The sequence below is a fragment of the Triturus cristatus genome, chromosome 2_2 (genome assembly GCF_964204655.1).
Source record: "Triturus cristatus chromosome 2_2, aTriCri1.1, whole genome shotgun sequence".
In the NCBI taxonomy this organism is placed as follows: Eukaryota; Metazoa; Chordata; class Amphibia; order Caudata; family Salamandridae; genus Triturus; species Triturus cristatus.
The window spans coordinates 1,012,468,220-1,012,485,715 of record NC_140582.1 but is presented as its reverse complement, the minus strand read 5'-3'; the positions used below and the strand labels follow the sequence as shown (position 1 = coordinate 1,012,485,715).

The window sequence follows — 17,496 nt, the reverse complement described above, 5'->3', positions numbered from 1 at the left end:
TCCTCTCGCTGGTCTGCACCACTACCAAGGTGTAAGACCATGGATTTCCCTATGTTTACCTTAAAAGCGGAGACCCAGCCAAAGGATGTCAGCTCCCGCAAAAAGGCTGATACTGATCACTCGGGGGACTCCAGGGTCGCCAGAATATCATCGACGTATAAGCTCACTGTAGGAAGTCCCCCCCCCCCCCCACGCCCCCAATGGGATACCTAGGATGTCGGGGTTATCCCGAATTGTTTGTGCTAGTGGCGCAAATTAGAGCACAAAGAAAAGGGATGACAAAGGACACCCCTGCCTCGTACCCTTCTGTATCTCAAAGGGTCGGGAGGCCACTCCGTTTACCTCTATTACCGCTGTGGGCTGTCATAGCAGCTCGCAACCCAGGCTCTAAATCGATCGCCGACGCCAAAGTGAGCTACGGTTTTATCTAAAAAATCCCAGTTGACTGTCGGAAGACTTTTCGGCATCGACTGACAGCAGTAGGGCATTCATTTTAGTGCGATGGGCTTTATGTATCAAATGTATTAAGCGTTTAGTTTTGTCGCTGCTTTGATGATTAGATATGAAGCCGGATTGGTCTGGTTCGATAATCCCAGGCAGGCGCGGGCCCAATCTAGCCGCAAGAACCCCAGTAAACAATTTTAGATCTAGGTTGAGAAGGGAGATTGGGCGATATGAGCTACACTGAGTCGCGTCCTTCCCAGGCTTAGGAATGACTACGATAATCAGCAGCCAGCATGTCCGGGGGGATGGTCACGGGCCCTCGGAAGGAATTGAAAAGCTGCATTAAGATCAGGGACAGGAGTGGGCAGAGGGCCTTATAGAATCCTGCCGAAAAGTCATCAGGGCCCGGCGATTTCAGTGGTTTGAGACGGGAAATTCCTCCTATCACTTCTTCAATCTTAATGGGTGCGTCCAGTGCTTCTGGCCCCATGGCGTGTAACGCCGACGTGGCAGCCCCCTAAAGATACGTTTTCCCGTCGTCGCTCATCTGTGAGGCTTTACCCTATAGTTAGGAGTACAAGTCCCGAAGGACCGCAGTGATCTCACCATCCTCCTCAACCGTCTCCCCCTTGTCGTTCTGAAGCCTTGTATTTTTGCACGCTCGGTGCAGGCCCTAAGTTTGCTGGCTAGAAGACGCCCCGTTTTATCACCCCCCCCCACGTAGTAGGAGTGCTTCAGCCGAAGGGCTGCATATTCGGCTCTATCTAGGTCTAGTCGCCAGCTGCGCTCTTGCTGCCTTTAATTGACGCCATATCAGAGGCGCGCATATGCGTGGATGTATTCGTTCTAGCTCCATCACTCGTGCTGTGAGGAGTTCCCTCTTTTCCCTACGCTCCTTGGCTTCAGCTGCGGAGATGGCGATTAATTTGCCTTGCACAACGGGCTTGAGAGCCGCCCCCCCCAGAGTGCCGAGAGAGGGGTGTCCGGGGAGTCATTTTTCGCAAGGTAGTCCGTGATGCATTTGTGTAATTGCTGGGACACCCCTGCTCTATGGAGCAAATTTTCTCTGAGTCTCCACCTCCCCGGAGATCTATGAATCGAGGGCATAGATCGAGTCCGTGTCACTGCGTCATGGTCTGAGCATGCTGCTGGGATGATGATCACTGTGTCTACCAAAGTGTTTACTTCTGTGGACCCTAGAAAATGATCTAGCCTGGCATATGTGTGATGCGAATGAGAGTAGAAGGAAAATTGTGTTACTTGGGGTGAGCCACCCTCAACATATCCAGCAAGCCCCTGTCCCTCAACCATTCCCTCCCTGTCTTGGAGAGTGCCCCAGTTTGGCCATAACGCTGACCTGACCGATCTTTCTCTGCATCCATGACCAAATTTAGCCCCTCCACCCCCCCACAACTATCCTCCTTTCTTGGGAACACAAGACCTCCGACAATGCCAACTTCAGAAAGTGTTCTTGTCCAGAGTTTAGGGCATAGATAGAGCCCACCACCAACTGGGCGCCCCCCACCCAAATCGTGTGGGCAAGTAGACAACCCTTTACTTCCGCCACTTTGCCCCCCACCATACCTTGGAACGATTTAGCTATCAGAATGGCCACCCCTGTCTTCTTATCCGACGCAGAGGAGTAGAATTGGTGGGGAAAGGCTCGGGATCTCATTCGGTGCCAGTCTTTGGGGAGGAGATGAGTTTCCTGCAAAAGGCACACTGACGCCCCCGAGTTCTCCAAGTAGGACAAAATGGCTCTCCTTTTAATGGGGTTGTTTAGCCCCTTCACATTAAGAGTGAGTATCTGCAATGTGGATCGTGACATAGGGCAATTACGAAAACAGTTTGATGGAGAATAACACCGCTGTCAACATGGCCACCTCCTTGGTTCACGATACCCTTCGTGTGTGATCCTGTGCCCCATATGAACCCCTCTCCCTGTACAGCACACCGGCTCCCCCTACCCCCACCCCCACCCCAACGACCCCCCCAACCCATCAACGAGAAGCCCCCCTCCCCTCCACCCGGAACCCCCGTACCCTCCCTAACGCCAACTAGAAAACCCCAGAATCCCATCAGTGGCCATTGCCCATCATTCGGTGATGTGGGCATGTGGTAAGTAGAAAATCGGGGTTAGTGTGTGGTCCAAGTGTCCCAGGCGCCCCGCCCCGACCCCCCACCCAGCCATTGCAATATCAGTGTTAAACAACCCGTATGTTAGAGTCACAGGTGGGCCGTCGCAGCGGTTTCTTTCTGGACTGTGTCTAGTGCCGCCATTCTCTCCTGTGCCATGGTGTCGGAGTTCGGCTTTAATTCTGGGTTGGGCGAGCATCTGCGGCCCACTTTCCGCCATCCGGCTCCTGGTAAGATCTGTGTACGGCTAGGTGACTCTTCCGTGGCCCGATGTTCCAGACCAAGAATCTTACAAGTTTCTTCGAGGGATCAGAGTTGGTGGAGCTTGTCATTCAATTTAAATATCGGGCAAAAGGGGTGGCCCCAGGAGTACGCCACCCCTTGTTCTCTCAGGTGAGTGGTCACCTCTCGAAAAGCCGTACTCTTTTGTAGTGTGATGGAAGCCAGGTTCTGGTAGAGAGCTATGGAATGCCCTTGGTATTGTATAGGTTGTTTTGACCGAGCCTTTCACAATATTCGTTCTTTAAGAGGAAAGTCCGGGAGGAAGGCAAGTATGTCCAGGGGAGGAGCAGGAGCACGTCTCGCCAGCCCTACGCGGTCTAAGCGGATTGCAAAGTCTTGTGGCTCTCCTAATAAGTCACAAAACAGTCCCTGGAAGTATTGGGTCACGTCTGGCCCTTCCGTTTTCAAGGGGACACCCCCTGACGCGAATGTTATTTCGTCTTGGACGATTCTCGAGGTCCTCCACAGGCGCCTGTAGGTCCATTTGTTGATTTCGCAAGCAAATCAGCTCTTGTTGGAGTTGCTCGATCTCTTCGACTTTGGTTAGTTTGCGTTCTTCGATCGCTGCTACTCTCTCCCCGACTGCATCCATATCGCAGCTGATCTCCCGTACCTCGCTTGTCACCTCACTCTTAAGTCTTTGAAAGTCCTCTCTGAGAATATTGAAATGCGATTCGAGGAAGGAGCAGGTAATTGGGACCTCTCCGTCTTCAGAGTCTGTGTGAGCTTTCGGAGCTGGGGACGTTCTACTCCCTTTTTCCCCCAGTAGGGGTCCATTGGTGAGCATGTCCTTCAGGGATCTCTCCCCTTTCTTCCTCACCGAAGACATCGCTGGGCCGCTCGTTGGGGAGCATTCGACCTTGGTGCTCGTCACGTGCTGGGACGTCTCTGTAGCACTACTGTCTACTGCTATGGAGTAGATGGGTCTCTTTATCTTCCGGCGGTGTACAGCCCCCACTAGGAATTACCTCCGCCCGCTTCCGTACTCTGCCTCAAGTTAACCAACCTCCCTCCCCTCCCCCACCGCCCCCCCCTCCCGGTCGCTCTCTGGCTGCCGGAGGGGCCCCCCCTCTCCTTTGCAGCAGTGCTCAGGGGCCTCAAGTGGCCACAACGCTGTGTCGCACCATCCAAGGCACCCCCTGACCTGTGTTTGGTCCCACCAGCGGGCGTTTATGGGAGAATCTTCCCCTCTCCGCCAGCCGAGTGCTCTTGCCGGGTATAGGCCCCTCTTCTCTCCCCACTGCCTCGTTGATCCCCTGTTCGCCACTGTACATTACGTCTCCCCAGTCTCGTGTCTCCACTGCGGTCTCCCACTCTTTGTCCCAGTGGCAGGCGTGTGGTCAGGGCTACACCTCGCTCCCAGTGTTACTCTCTGAGGAAAGGTTGTGGGGCCCACAGTCCAGCCCCTCTCGTGTTGCCCCCCCGTGGAGGGCCTCTCCAACTCTGTGCTGGGCTCTGCAGGAGCCCCGGCCCGATGAGAGCCCCTTGTCCCTCTTCGCTGGTCTCCCTTCCAGCCGCCGCACCTCATGTTGCTGATGCCGCTCCCTGTGTACCAGGCTCCACTCTCAAAGGACTTGCACTGGGCCTGCCCGTAGGGTCCGTCGCGCACACCGTCGTGGGTGATCTAAGGGATAGGCCTCTGGCTTTCCGGGGCGGTGTCTAGGGGCCCGCAGCGCTGCTCAGTCTATGCCTTCACTCACCGGGCCCCTTTCACCCCTCTTGGCTCTCGCTGCCGCTCTGTCACTCAACGCTGCAGATGGCGGCACTCCGCTCAGTGTCCAGGCACCCCTAGACTCTTTCACCAGCTCACAGTCGGACGGCCCCTCTCAGTGCCAAACTCACCTTCCGTCACTCGTGCTGAGGTATTCCCGCCCTGCGATGGCAGGTGTGGACGCCCCGTATCCCGTCTTGAACAGTCCGCTGGGTATTGCTGCAACAGCCGCTTCAGTTATTGCAAGGCAGAAACGCCATTTTTAAATTGTGCATCCCGCCCACGCCAGGCCGCACGAGAGCCCCGGGCCTAGCCAGAGATTCCGAGATGTCCGCTCTTGGGCCACCCCTCCGCCGCGTTTCACCTTGCTAGTGGCAGTGTGGCCGAGACCCATCCGCCGCCGGGGGCTCGCACCTGTCCACCACAGCTCCGAAGACGGGCGCGACCCGGCTCTATGTTCCCAGTCGGCGTGTGTCGGGAGTGCACCCCCGCAGGACCTCAAGCCGTCCTTAGCTCCGTGCCGGTCTCCACCGCTCCCCCAGGCGCTGCGGGCACTCACTCGAGCTCGGCAGGCAGCCTCCGCACTGACGCTGGTCTTGTTGTCAGAGCCCCTCTTGGTAGCTCTCAATCCGCCGCTCTAGATGCCGTCCAGCCTGGGAGCCATTTCCCCTCCGCTTGTACTCTGCGAGCCGCTCAAAGCATCGATCGAGAGTCAACCCTGGTCTCTTATGCTCTCTGGGCTGCCGTCCCACTTCCCCTCTCCGTCCCACAGTTTGTACCGTCCAGATAGGGGCTCAATTCTGAGATTTGACATAATGAAAGGGCCAGGAGCGAGGAGCCTCCGGGACAAGCGACTGTTCAGTCCGCCATCTTGGCCACGCCCCATAAATGTCCTTTTAAAGTAAGGTTTCCTTTCACTATATACACAAGTAATGCTAGGTACAGACTGGTTGACTTGTGGTCTACAACACATTTCATTTACAGATTTATGGATAAAAACTGTAAAATCCAACACTACAAGAACTATTTCACCTTCGTTTTATTGTTCACACAAGTCACCATTATATATTTAAGAGTTGTAAAAAAGACACAGACATGTTACCTAGTTACATGCACCATAAATCAGGATTCACCAGCAGCTTCCATATCAACTGGTTTGAAAACTTCCTTCGATACATTGTCAATGTACACAAATGGAGATTTGCATTGGTGAACCAAAGAGCAGAACAATCATTTGATAGTTTGAAAACGTTCATCTGCTTTCAATCTCATGAGATGGTTCAGTGAAAACGAATAGTTTCTTACCTGTCGGTGTAGTTTTGCAGCTTGAAGATCTTTCTGGATTCACTATGCTGTGCATTATTCCGCGATCTTGTGGTTGGGTCCGGATTCGCAGTCTTTTCTTTGTTTTTTTTGTGTTTTTTTTGTAGCCCAGGTGGGCGGCGACGACCCACCATTTGGTGCACCTCCCGTGACGTTGTCGTGCTTCCTGCGGAAGTCCCACCTTTGGGGCTCCATCTTCGGGTTCTTTTTTCCCTTCCCTTTTTTTTTGTTTTTTAACCCTAGGCGATTGATTAATCCTTCTTGTCCATGTTTCTGTACGTTTTCATTTCTTTTGATCTTTTCCATTTTAATCCCTCTTCCTCCAGCCTCATCTTCCTGGCGGAGGTGGGTGGCTTCGCTAGTGAATCCAGAAAGATCTTCAAGCTGCAAAACGACACCGACAGGTAAGAAACTATTCGTTTTGCAGCGTGAATCTTTCTGGATTCACTATGCTGTGCATAGACTTTGTAGCGGTTTTCCTAATTTTGTGGCGGCTGGGTGGTAGATGAGCGTTGGTCGTTGAAAATGTGTTGAAGCACCTTCTGTCCAACCTGTGCTTCCTTGTTCATCTGAATGTCCACGCAGTAGTGTTTTGTGAACGTGTGCACAGATGCCCAAGTTGCCGCGAGACATATGTCCTGGATGGGCGTGTTCGCCAGGAAGGCCACGGTGGCCCCCCTTCTTCCTTGTGGAGTGAGCCTGAGGCCCCTCCGCTAGCTCCTGTCCAGCCTGTTTGTGGCAGAATTGAATAGTGAGGGCAATCCACCTAGCGATGGTGCCCTTAGTCACTGGCCTACCCATGAAGCTAGTAGCAAAGGGCACAAACAGCTGCTTCGACTTCCTGAGTTCCTTGGTTCTCTCAATGTAGTGCATCACCCCTCTTCTTGCGTCGAGGGTGTGCAGGGCCTTTTCTGCGTTTGAAGTCGGGTTTTGGAAGAAACTTGGTATCTGAATACTCTGATTCATGTGGAACGCCGACACCACCTTGGGCATGAAGTGTGGGTCCGTCCTCAGGACTACTCTGTCCTTGTGAATCTGAATGTAGGGTTCCTGTAGTGTTAGAGCTTGAAGCTCGCTCACCCTGCGTAGTGAGGTTATGGCCACTAGAAAGGCCGTTTTCATCGTCAACATCTGCAGTGTGGCCTTGTGAATGGGTTCAAACGGTGCCTTCATGAGCTCCGTCAGAACCACGTTTAGATTCCATGCCGGCGGCGGCAACCTTTTCGGGGGGGCCATCCTTTCGGCTCCTTCCATGAATCTCTTCACCACCTGCGAGGTGCAGAAACTTCCACCCTTTTCACCTCTGGTGTAGGCCACGATCGCCGCTAGGTGTACCCTTAGGGAGCTCGAGCAGAGGTTACTCTTTAGAAGGTGTGTGAGGTACCTCAGTACTGTTGAGTCTCTTGTCATTCTGTTTTGCAGGCCCTTTTTCCTGCACCACACAGTGAATCTCTTCCATTTTGCGCTGTAGCATTTTCGTGTAGTTGGTTTCCTTGCCTCCCGTAGCACTCGCATAGTGCTCGGAGGCAATCTTAGGTGTGCGAACTCTAGGTCTTCAGGAGCCATGCCGCCAGGTTGAGGGTCTCTGGCTCTGGGTGCAGGACCTCTCCGTTTTGCATTGAGAGCAGGTCCTTCCTCCTCTCGAACCTGTATGGATTGCCTTGTGCCATTTCTTGAATTTGTGAGAACCATGTCTGCCTTGCCCACTGCGGAGCCACTAGGATCAGAGTCATGTTGCTGGTTCTGCACTTGTCGAGCACTCTGTGCAAAGGGGTATCGGTGGAAAGGCATAGGCAAATGTCCTCGACCAGCTTATCCATAGGGCATTTCCCTGGGATTGCTGATCTGGTTGCCTGGACGCGAAGCTTTGGCATTTTGCATTTTGGCGTGTTGCAAATAGGTCTATTGTGGGAGTTCCCCATCTCCGGAAGAGTTTCTCCGTTTCCTGGCCATTGAGCTCCCACTCGTGCGATGCCGAGGTCTGCCTGCTTAGCCAGTCTGCCTCCACATTGTCCTTCCCCGGTAGGTGAATTGCCAGTAGATCTATCCTGAGAGGTATGGCCCATCTCCAAATCTCCTGAGCTAGAGAGGAGAGAGGGAACGACTGTGTCCCCCCCTTGTTTGTTGATGTAGAACATTGCCGTGGTGTTGTCTGTTTGAACCAACACCCTCTGGTTGTACAGGTGCCTCTGGAATGCCTTCAGGGCTAGCAGGATTGTTTTCAACTCGAGGTAATTGATATGGCGAACCGCATCTGCTGGAGCCCACAGACCCCTCACTCTGAGGTTGTCCATGTGCGCTCCCCATCCCTTTTGCGATGCGTCCGTGGTAATGGTCATTGTTGGGATTGGTGGTGTCAGGCTTCTCCCTGCTGTCATGTTGTCTCTGTTCCACCAAGTTATCTCCTCCTGCACTGCGTGCGTAACAACCACTAGATCCTCCCAACTTCCGTTTGCTTGTGACCATTGCTGTTGTAGCCATTCCTGAAATGGTCTCATGTGCAGGCGTACATTCGGCACCAGCTGGATACACGACGCCATCATCCCCATCATCTTGCTCACTGACCTCACTGTCAGAGCTCGCCCCTTCTGGTAGAGCCGCGTCTCCTTCAGTAGGGCATCTGTCCTCCTGTCGCTGGGCACTACTGTACTGTTCAGGGAGTTGATTTTTGCCCCCAGGAAAATCTTCACCTGCTCCGGTTCCAGCGATGACTTCCCCCAGTGAATCGAGAACCCCAGATTCGTGAGAGTGTCTGTTACGCGTTTTGCGTGCCTCTCGCACTTCTTGCGTGAGTTTGCCTTGACCAGCCAGTCGTCTAAGTAGGAGTAGACATGGATTCCCTGCCTTCGTAGGTGGGCCGCGACCGCCGACCGGCATTTTGTAAAGACCCTTGGCGCCGATTTTAATCCGAAGGCCAGGGTTGTGAACTGGTAGTGTTCCTGGTCGATGTTGAACCTTAGAAGGCCCTTGTGTCTTCTGTTTATTGGGATGTGCAGGTAGGCATCCTTGAGGTCCACGGTGACCATGAAGTCCCCGTCTCTTATTTGGGGCAGTACCTCCTGCAGCGAAGTAATTTTGAACTTCTGCGTTTTGATGAACTTGTTTAGGTAACGCAGGTACAGGATGGGTCTGAGGTTTCCGTCTACTTTCGGGACCACGAAGTAGTTTGAGTAGACCCCCTTGTTGCGTTCTCTGAACGGCACTGCCTCTTTGGCTCTCTTTTCTAGAAGTTTCCGTGTTTCTTCTCTGAGTAGGGCCAGTTCTTGAGCCGATCTCGGTCTTCCCTTTGGTTTCCTGTTTGGAGGTCTTTTCTCCAAATCTACGCAGTATCCGTACTGCATGATGTTCAGTATCCACTTGTCTGTGGTTATACGCCGCCACTCCTGAAGGTAGAACCTCAGTCTTCCGCCTACTGGTGTTGTATGCTCGTAGGCTTTTGAATCTTCTCTCCCCCCTGATGTTACTTTTTTGCGCCTCACCCTTGGGAGCATGTCGAGGGTAGGCGTCCTCTTGCGTGCTGAGTCACTTTGATGAGGGCTGGTCACCCCCTCTCCTCCTTTGGCCACGTCCGTTCCCTCTCCCGCGAAAGGACTGGCCCCGAGGTTGGTACTGCCAGTTTTGCTTTTGTTGACCTTGTTGTCCGTGACTTTCACCCTGCTGGAACGTCTGGTGCGACGCCCCTTGTTGGCTTCCTCCCCTACCCTAGGGTCTCCTCGAGGGATTGCCTCGCCTCATTCCCCTCAGCTGTAGGGCCCCCATGGACCGCACCGTTTCGTTTTCTTTTTTCAGCTGGGTGAGTTTCTCGTCTACTGTTGCTCCGAACAGTGTCTCTCCGTTGAAGGGGGTGCTAAGGATGTTGTTCTGCACCTCAGGTTTGAATCCCGAGATTCTGGGCCATGCATGCCTTCTCTCGGTGACCCCTATGGCCATTAGTCTTGCTGAAGTCTCTGCCCCGTCCAACGCCGTCTTTATACAGGAGTTGGCGATGTTTTTGCCTTCGTCTACCAGGTGCGAGGCTCTCTGGCGGTATTCTTCGGGGAGGTGTTTTACTAGCTCCCCCATCTCGTCCCAGTGCTGGTACTGGTGCCTATTGAGGAGTGCATTGGAATTCACCATGCGCCAGTGCATTGCGGCGTTCCTCTCGACCTTTCTTCCTGTGAGGTCTATCCTCCTGCTCTCTTTATCAGGTGGTGGGCCCGAAGTTGCTGGTACGATGGCCCTTCTCCTGGCCGTGGAAGCTATGATGGAGTCGGTGGTAACGCTACCTTTGATGTAAGGGGGGTCCAGGGAAGAGTGCTTATACTTCTTCTCCGTCCTGGGCGTGATCGAACGGCAGGTCGCTGGTTCCTTGAAGGCTTCTCTCCCCTGATTCATCACACTTTGTAGCATGGGGAGGAATTGGCTCCTCGTCTGGATGGGGAGCAGGGTCTCGAGGAGAAAATCGGGTTTCGGCTTCTCTTCGAGTTTGACGCCGAAGGCTGTCGCTGCGCTCCTGACCACCATATTGTACACCCCGATGTCGTCGGGTGGCGAAGGCCTCGAAGGGTACGTGTCCACGGGCTCCTCCGGGTTTTCGGTGTCGAGATCCTGCCATTCGATGTCGTGGCTGGTAGATGGCGCCAAGCCGTAGAACGACTGCTGGTCTTCTTCCTCGGCTTCGCCGTCATAATAGATCTCGTCTTCCTCTTCAAGATCCCTCGTCAGCCCCTCGGTGTCGAATTCGACCTCGACGACTTCCGTCGGTGGAACCGTTGGAATCATGAATTCCTTCATCTTGGCGTCGAACTCCTTCTTCCTCTGAAGGATGTTCTCCATTTCGGCCTCGAGCCGCCTCTTCTTTTTCTCCATCTCGGAGATGCTTTCGGCGTCGATCGCGGGTCTTTTCGGCGAAACTTGCGTCGACGTCGACTGTTGTTTCTGCGTCGATCGTCCTGTTTCCTGGGTTGTCTTCGACGACCCTTGCTTTTCGGCGTCTTTCGGCACCAGGGAGTCCTTTTCGAAGGATCCGCTCGGCCTCTTGTCCATGCTTCCCCCTTTGGTCGTCGAAGTTTTCGGCGCCGGGGTTGCCTTCGTGGACTTTGACTCTGATTTTCTCGAGTCACCCTCGTGTTTGAGGTATTTTCTGTTTTGCGCTCGACGATTCTCTTACCTAGTCTTCTTTTTTCTTGTCGGTCTCTACGACCGTGAAGTTTTCGGCTGCCTCGGCGACGTTGTCCTCATCGACCGTGGAGAGGCCCAGATCGTAGAGCAACGGGGCCTTACCCTTGCCATCCATGCTGGCGTTGGCTCTTCTCTGCCGATCTCTCACCCGGAGCGTCTTCGGCGCGAAGGCTGAGCAGGCGTTGCAGTCCTTATTCTGGTGTTCGACCGGTAGGCAGAGGTTGCAGACCGGATGCTGGTCCTTCTGCGCGAACTTGTGGTGGCAGTTTGGGCAGAACTTGAATGGCATTTTGTCCATTGCGCTCAGGGCCTCTGAGTGCGCATTCTCCAAGGTCGTCGAAGAAAAAGGCGAACAACCTCCTTTCTTCGCGCTCCTGATGAAATCTCTTCCTTTCCTGTGATATCTTCGTAGTATTTATCGACGAAACTCGCTTTTCTTTCTTCTTCCTTCGATTGTAATTCTGGAGCTTCCCGATGACGATCCAGACCCATCGGCGGAAAAAAGAATCTGAAGATGGCGCCCCAAAGGTGGGACTTCCGCAGGAAGCACGACGACGTCACGGGAGGTGCACCAAATGGTGGGTCGCCGCCGCCCACCTGGGCTACAAAAAAAACAAAGAAAAGACTACGAATCCGGACCCAACCACAAGATCGCGGAATAATGCACAGCATAGTGAATCCAGAAAGATTCACGCTGCAAAACAAAAATTACAAAATGGGGGCCCAAAGGCAGGCACGTGTTGTGGGTGAGCTCTGTATTTAATGTAGCCATAAGCATCTTGACTAGACCGAGACAAATGGAACGGATTGTGAACTGAACAGATTAAGGCCCTGGGATACATTATTAGAGCACCTGTATCATTAAGGAGAATGGTTGATTATGGAATGGAGCCCATGAAGGAAGTAAATGCTTGGAGATGGCTTCTTTGTAGAGTCAGAGGGCTGTGCAGCACAGGAAGTGCTGGGGAATGCAGCTAAAAGTGAGCAGTCCAGATAGCTGCTAGAAGAATCCTTATCCCCGCAGCTCTAACTGAAGGGCAGTACAATTCAGAGGCAGCCATCTTTGCCATCAAAAAAGATAGAACTACCAGTACAGAGTGAATGTACATTTTCAAGTAGGTGGAGACACACACATAATTGCCCATAATTTTAAGCACTTTTGTTAAGGAGTGCTGAGGAAGTTCATTTCAGGAAAAAAGGGAGCACAGAAGTACCTTACAGCCAGATGCACGATTTCTTCCACATAGTAGGGTAAAACTGCCCTGATTTCATAATTGAAAAACTGAATTAACCTCTACCATACAGTAAAGATTGAACATGAAAACAATGAAGCACTCAGGCAATGTCACTTGCTAACCACTTCCAACTGTTTAAGATTTTCCCTTTATAATTGTAAATCCTGAAGAAGCATCACTGTGGCACTTGATAGACATATGAGCCCCTTCTTGCTCACATAGACAATATCATCTAATCTATGGGATAAAAAAAACCTGGAAATATAAAGCAAATAGTAAAAGAAACAAGCATTGAAAATGCAATAGGTCTCGCCTTTGATTAAGTTAAAGCCATTTGCTTTGCTAATGGTATTGTATAGCAAAGCAAATGGCTTTAACTTAATGGAAGGCGAGACCTATTGCAATTTTAATCTTGCCGCTTCTCTCGCGCAGACACGGGCCGAGTACCATTGTGAGCCCATGGTTGGATGGAAGAACAAATGGATTGTTGAGCGGATTGGGTGAACGAGTGCACACACTGATAGATGAATGGTTGGATGAATCAATTTTGGGGCAGCCATATGGTGGTTGGGTAGCCTGAGGGGGCAGGACGGCTTCTCGATGCTTTAGTAAGGTGGCAGGGGTGCAGGATGGATACATTTACTAAATGGAGGATAGATACATAAACATATGGATGAACAGAAGAGTGGACGGATTGACGGATAGGCAGATACATAACAGTTGATGGGTGCTTTGACTGATAAACGGGTGGATTGGGTGAACGGGTTGATGGACGGTTGAACATCCTTTTCATCGAGTTGTGGCATGTTCATGGGGAGGGGGGGGCTCCGATCTGATGTGTATACAATGTGTATCTCACCTTGTGAAGTGTGGCGGACGTGTCTGCAAGGTTGCGGACAGGCCGCTGATTGACCCTTGTTTCAGTGGCAAATCCTGCTTTCGGGAACACCTTTAATTAAAGGAACAGGCCCGAATCAGATAGGCCGTTTCATCAAACGCAGCACTAAACACACAAGATGAATTAAAGGCAAGGCCTGTGTGTTGTTGCAAAGGTCACGGCGCCCAGCTATGTCCGTCTGCGGGAATCATGTCATGGACAACACTTAGCATACAAATATTTCCAGCACAGTTTGTCCTACAAGTGTTCTTGTAAAGTCATGTGGCATTGATAAGTAGTAATTTCACGTCAGAATCAGGAAGGCGGTGTACATGGCGTGTACATGGAGATGTAATACACGTCTCTATTTCAGAAACAAGCAGACACCAAGCCGCACACGAGCCTTGATTCGACCCTAAGACAGATGAAAGGTGAGAGATGCAAATACGGCAAGAGAGCAAAGGATACATGGATGGGTGTACAGAAAATCAAAGCCATGGATGGCTCAGTGTAGAGTACTGTAGACAGTCAGATCCATAGATGGTGGGTGTACTGCCAGCCAGAGTCATGGACGGGTTGGTACACAGACAGCCTAACACTTGGATGTATGGATGTACAGCCAACCAAAAACTGCGAGGTGGGTGGCTGGAAGACTAGAGACACAAGTAGATTGTGGTGGTTTTGATGACCTATTAATGCCACTGAAAAAATGCACATTAGTGCAATTTAAATAATCTCTGAAACATACATTTTTAGGTCTCGACTGAGCCAGCGCATGCGCTGTCTCTGGCGAGACATTTAGTGTGTGGGCTTTTAAAAGTCCGACCACATGCTTTTTGCTGGCATAGAGCATGCGGTTACGCGCATAATGACGAGCAGAGGCTCCATCTGGCTTTCCTCTCTCGTCATGGTGCACGCACATCTCACACCACTCGCCAGCCAACTTAGCGCGCGCACACACACACACACTCCCCCCCACGCACTCCATGTTATTTTTCTCATTAATAATAAAAGTCCTTTACATTTGCTTCGCTCTCCTTCTTACTGATAAAACTGCTTGGGTGATTAGTTCCATGAAACAAAATGATGCCGTTATGTTTACAGTGTTCCCGTTCAACATAAGTTTAGAACTGCGCCCGGCTCGGAGATTGCACGCAAACAAATGGAGCCTGTACAAATGTAAAGGACTGTTTTATTACTAATGAGAAAATTAACATGAGTGCGTGGCTGGCAATAGACATTGGATAATTGAGGTACACTCACTTGTTATCTTATTTGAAATGTGCTCGATAACTTTTGCCAGCACTTCAACGTAGCGAATACACCAGTGACATTTATTTTTGAAGAATGCAGCGCTCACACTGCTATTTACTGATTGGAGAAAAAATGACATTTAAAACTGTTAATGTTATGGGGAATTCATAAAGTGCACGGCTACACCAGGGAGTGTCCCGGCGCTAACAGAGTTGAGCTGTAGAGTTACGTAAATGCAATTCTTTGTTCAAACACAGGTGTTTGCACACAAAGAGAAATGTACCTTTAAAAAATTGCAAGTTTGGGAAAACGGCAGTAACTCTATATCGACGCAATTGGCAACACCTGTGGGAAGCACTTCTATTGTGTAAAGTTTGTGTGTTTTTGTAAGGTTGTCAAAGGCTGCGAGGACAGCCGAAATGCATTCCTGTTTCTTTTTATTGAAATTAATGGTGCCAGATATTAAACAGGATAATCCACATTGAACGCGAGTGCTGGCTTCTTTTGAATGCGGAGAGGGAGTGAAAACAAACAAAGGAACAAACACGCACACACCTGCGCGCGCTCCATGGAGTACTGAAAAGCAACTAAAACAAGCACTGGTATAGCCAATAGGTCTCGCCTTTGGGACCTTATAAATGTTTAGCCATGCAACAGTTAATGTTGTTGCAGTAAGGATATTGTGCTGCATAACTAAATACTTATAGGGTCCCAAGGCAAGACCTATTGGCTATGCCAATGCTCGTTTATTATTCCCTTTAAAACTGTCTTTCCAATCACTAATGCTTTCGTTCGAGCGAATACGCCTTTAAGCTATAGTAACATATAGCATTTGATTGAATTTAATACCGACTTTCTAACTTAATTGGGTTATAAAAAGAATTAGTGTGCAAACTTTCAAGGCGGAAATACTGCGCCTACGGACGTGGGTCTGTCTGATAGACGATAGAAAGATAGATAGAAGACAGACAGATAATAGATAAAAGATAGATATAGATAAAAGATAAATAGATAATAGATAAAAGATAGATAGATAATAGATAAAAGATAGATAGAAGATAGATACTAGATAGATAGATAATAGATAGATAAAAGATAGATAGAAAATAGATAATAGATAGATGATAGATAAAAGATATTTACATATGGCTGCTTACTGCCTTTGGTATGCTGGGTGGAAACTATGCTCTGGATTGTGGTTCAGAGAATTTATAAGTGAACCACCCATCACTGTTTTGTTTTCTTTAATGCCATAAAGGCAGCACTACAATCTGTTTTGCCCGACTCCATTTTAGCCTAAACTGCTCCTCACTTCCTGCTATAGTGTTTTTCCGCATATAGAGAATGAAGTGTCCTGGTTTCATGAATGTGAACCAAGCGTTTTCTCGCCCGTGTACTAAGCACTGGCACTGCTTTTGTAGTGCTTACTTTATAATGACAGAACTTCCACGCACACAGCGCTAATATAGTTTAAATACTACTGGTTGATTACAGCATATTTTCCCAAAATGGCCACAAGGTGGTACCATTTGCACTCATAGTCAATTGATACGCTTCTATAACTGTAGAAGAGTGTTTATCGTTAAAAATAGGATAATGGTTCCAGACTCCAGTTCAAAATTCCTACCCTAATAAGCTATTGTGCGTGCACACCTGCCTGTGTAGAGAGTTAGAAAGAAGAATAAAGGGGGAAATAAAATAGTGATAATTTAAGTAGTAATTAAAGAACAAAAAAATAATAGGAAGACAAAATGCAACAGAAAAGAATGATTATGAGAAAGACACAAAGAAAAGAGGCAGCCGCTTGTTTATAATTGCATCACGCTTTCACTTTAAGTGAAAGCGCGATGCAAAAATAAACACGCGGCTGCCTTTGCCAAAGGCGAATGCTAACAAAAAAGTGCGTAGCGGCCAATTAGGAGTCTCCTGCCGCCAGTAAGAGATCCAATCCCGCTGGGCGTGGATAAAAGGAGACAGGGTGGCAACAAGCAGCAATTGACATGCCTTCAGTGCAATCATTGCACTGCCTTTGGCATAATTTGTGACGCCAAACGACGCGCACGGATCAAAACTGAAGGCTGAGCTGGGACGAGGCTTCTGGAATCGTATCGATTCCAAGAAGCCTCGTCAGACGAGAGCAAGGAGGAATGCAGGAATCAGGATAAAGTATTTGATGGAATGCATAATGACAATTAGCACTTGTGACAAAAATGGAGATCCAGGAACCAACAGCTTAAAAAACCACTAGTGTAGCCCTAAAGATCAAGTCCAGAGAATATGATCTATAGTGTCCACCCCAAAGGATTATGGGTTCAACCTACAGAAAGAACTTCGCAGTCCTCCAATGTGTCTACAGTGTTGAGCACATTTTGCATGAATATTTGTACAACATGAATAGGTGCTTGCATCACTGAAGATTATGGTTGTTCTACAGTATTTGTTGCAAACCACAAAAGATGAAGCCTCCTATCAATGTATATACTCTGATGAGTCTACAGAGGAGCAACACTGTTGCCCGATAGCCTTCCAAGAATTTCTGATAGGGACTCTTTTCTACCCAGTCACTGAATAAATAGACGTCAAAAGGTGTTTTGAAACGAAAGCTTTCAACGTTTAACATCTCTTTTCAATGTGGACAGCGTTCTCAACATAATCTCAGACCTCGAAAGCATGCGGCTGGTATACTGCACTTCAACATCCAGGTTTTTGTCTTGGAATAGGAATGATGGACTATGCAGGGAGGCCTCACAGCATGCAGATCCTTTTCAGCCTCATTTCGTTACAACAGGGGCACATAGAACACAGTGAAGGCATCCTTTAGAAATAGGAGGGGGAACAAAATAAAAAATAAAACTCTTCTAGTTCCAAAAAGTTGGAAATGCACCAGGAGGTTGAGCAAAATCAGTATTTATGTACCTTGGAAAAAAATTCCTACCAAAAGGATAATAAAAAAAGAAAAAAAAAAAAACAGAGCTCACTGCTAAAAGATTCTGATTGCAGGGCATATTGAATAGAGAGAGGAGTTACTGGCTTTATTGTGAGCTTCTGTATGCTTCGCTCTAGCACCATTGTTT

General features: G+C 49.7%; 1 protein-coding gene across 2 annotated transcripts in view; it reads right to left on the bottom strand.

Annotated features, from left to right (window-relative positions):
• KIAA0232 (KIAA0232 ortholog) overlaps positions 1-17,496 on the bottom strand; it is a 467,980-nt gene that overhangs the window by 337,772 nt on the left and 112,712 nt on the right. The window lies entirely within an intron of this gene.